Here is a 3,521-nt window from a genome sequence, read left to right as displayed (position 1 = left end):
ACCCTGTACAGGGTTTCCGAGGGTGTAAATCTTTACAGGAGTAGAAAGCCTCATCTAGGAAATGCATATTTCAAGCAAAATAAATCCCCTTCTTGCCTATTAAAAAGGGCTATCAAGAGGGAAATTGTATATTATTATCCTATTAGAAAAATGGGCAAAGGGAATGAATAGTTAATATGTAACAATTTAGCTATAAACTATCATGATATGTATTAAAAAGACCTTCAATTGTTCAGATTTTTAAAAGTCATTTCATTTTACCAAGAGAGTCTATACATTATAATCCCTATTTGTAGAGATTTTAGATAAACTGCAGATGAAATAAATCACCAGTCATGGCAGCACAATGCAAATATTGATTTTAGAGCCAAAGCTATTGCTATTAAAATGTCTAAAATGATTAGTAAAAATAAATGAAAACAAAACAAGAATGACTTACTTTTTGCCTGTCAAGTTGTCATCTCTTGATTTTATTTTAGTTTTAAAAGCTTATTCTTGATGTTAATGAAAACTAGATGAAATGAACAGACAATATTTATGGGACTATAGAATAACGAAAGGAGCTCTGGTAGCGTAGAGGTTACGAATCGGCCAGTTCAAATCTACCAGCTGTTCCGCGAGAAGCTTCCTGCTCCCGTAAAGATTTACAGCCTAGGAAACCCTATGCAGGGTCACTATGAGTCAGAACTGACTCAATGGTGGTACTTAACAACAACAACATAGAACAATGAAACTATTCCCTTTGTCAAAGCAATTGATTCAGGGGAAGAAATATGAGTCAAATTGATTTAGAGCCACAGTTAGAACTTTTGTTTAAGGGTTGTGTTTGTTGTTATGTGCCGTGGAGTCCGTTCCGACTCATAGTGACCCTGCACAGCGTTTCCGAAGCTGTAAATCTTTGTTGTTGTTGTTGTTGTTAGGTGCCATCCAGTCGGTACTGACCCAGAGCGACCTTATGCACAGCAGAACGAAACACTGCCTGATCCTGGGTCAACTTCACTATTGTTGCCACACTTGAGTCCATGGATGCTGCCACTTGGCCAATCCATCTTATTGGGGGTCTTCCTCTTTTTCTCTGACCCTCCACCTTACCAAACATGATATCTTTCTCTAGCGACTGGTCCCTTCTGACTGGTACCTCCACCATGTGTCTGTCAGTTTGTTGTACTGTGGTGGCTTGTGAGTTGCTGTGATTCAGGAAGATATGCCACCACCAGTAATTTAAATACCAGAAGGGTCACCTATGGTGGACAGGTTTCAGATGAGCTTCCAGATGAAGACAGACTAGGAAGAAAGAGTGACAAACTGCTTCTGAATATTTAGCCACTGAAAACCTTATGAATAACAGAGAAACACTAAATCTTTACAGGAACAGAAAGCCTCATCTTTCTCACATGAAACAGCTGGTAGTTTCAAACTGCTGACTGAGAGATTAGCAGCCCAATAGGTAACCACTACACTGCCAGGGTTAGGGATGATATATTCACACTCTGAGCCCTTATAGTGTTGCTGTTAAGTGCTATCAATTTGGTGGCTCATGGTGACTCTGTGTAGGGTTTCTGAGGGTACTAATCTTTATGAGCTCAGAAAGCTTCTTCTTTTTCTTTCAGAACAGCTGGTGCATTTGAACTGCTGATATTGTAGTTAACAGTCCAATAGTTATCGTATACTACCATGAAGGAAAAATAAATGACCAAGAGCTGTTGGCAACCATTTTGTATTTGTGAGTGAATGATGCTCTTCTAATCTTAGGTAAAGCATGGGGTAAAAGGAAATGGCCTTTGGTGGCATTGTTGAACTACTGGATCACACCAATCAAATTACCTGAATGATCTCTGGATCCTATTTATGAGGTCCATTAAATAGCTTTCATTATTTAAGCTGCAATCTCTGGATGGTGCAAATGGTGAATCTGCTTACCTGCTAACCATAAGGTTGGACATTGGAGTCTCTCTATAGTGCCTTGGAAGAAAGACCACTTAGAACCCTATGGAACACAGTTATACTTAAACATGTGGAGTCACTGTGAGTTAGGATGGCCTGGATACTAAGTAGTTTTATTTTTATAATATAAGCTATTTTATACTGTGCCTGGAGTCAGCTGCACCTTAGTTCACAGTGACATCTTTGCTATTTAACACTTTAAAGAGACCTTTTTCAGCCGATTTGCCAAATGCATTGTAATGGTTATAGTTCTGTGTCAACATAACTAGGCCAGAATTTTCTAGAGGTGATATCAGAGTCCTAGTGTTATTTTTATGTGCCATGGAGTCGGTTCTGACTCATAGTGACCCATACACAGTTTCCAAGGCTGTAAATCTTTACGGGAGCAGAAAACCTCATCTTTCTCCCATGGAACAGTTGGTAGTTTCGAACTGCTGACCATGAGATTAGCAGACTGATTTGTAACCACTAGGTTAATGCACTGGACTGCAAGTTCAGCTTGAACTGTAAGGTCTGTAGTTCAAATTCACCAGGCACTTCTGGAAAACCCTATATAGGTTCTAATTTTGAGTAGGCACCATATGCACATTCCCATGGCGATGAAACCTAATACAGCCATAGCTACCTGGATGCTTCCTTGCTGGGGTATGTGAATATTCAGGAGGTACTCTCTCTCTCTTACACTGGGGATCTGGGACTCTGCAATTGCAAGCTTTATATATATATATAGTGACCCTGTAAAGTTTTCCTGAGGAGTGGCTGATGAGCTTGAATCGCTGACGTTGTGATTCAAACCTATTTTGCTGTCCAGCTCATTAACTCACAGTTTCACTGGTTTTGCTTCTCTAGAATCCTAGCCTAAGACATGTGGTACCTAGTGAGGGGGTTATAAAGAAACAAAATCATGAGGATGAGTTTTCTTAACTTGTTCTCAAATCTGACTAATTTTATTAGGATGGAGGCATGTCTGACCTCCACTTCATAGGAATTGGTCTTGAGCTGAGCTTGGTCTTCTTTCCCTTTTGTGGAGTCAGAGGAAGTCACACACTTGGTTTAAGCAATTAGGCGCTGTGTGCAGGATTCATTGAGATGACTATGAAATTATGAGGTTTTGTAAGAGAAAGCATGAGGGGGCATGGGATAAAACATTTAAGCAGAGGGGAAATCTGAAGCTTCTTGGGTAGCCTGAAGTCAATGACATGCTGATTAAACAAGGCTGAAGGCAAGCCAAGGCCTACTGGAATCCACCCTGGCAGAGGCCTAAGGTCATATGCATATGAATAGGGTTAGTCCAAGGTAGAGGAAAAGTTTAAAGTTGAGTGTTGTAAAATATATGCATATGTGTTATAGGAATGTTGGGAATTATTAATATAGAGAGTTTATAAGCCTGCCTTCAGTCTATATTTGATTAGATTTGTTAAATGGAAGTTAGAATTCGCCCAGAAAGAAATAGCCTTCTTGCTTTAAGACTTTGTAGATAGAGTATGGGGCTTTAGATGGAATCCTGAGCCCCACCCAGAGCCTTCAGACTCTGCACATTTGCATTTGAAAATATATGCAAACCAACCTAGAACTGC

Source organism: Chrysochloris asiatica, unplaced genomic scaffold, assembly GCF_000296735.1.
Source record: "Chrysochloris asiatica unplaced genomic scaffold, ChrAsi1.0 scaffold00048, whole genome shotgun sequence".
In the NCBI taxonomy this organism is placed as follows: domain Eukaryota; kingdom Metazoa; phylum Chordata; class Mammalia; order Afrosoricida; family Chrysochloridae; genus Chrysochloris; species Chrysochloris asiatica.
This window is presented reverse-complemented; position numbering follows the sequence as displayed.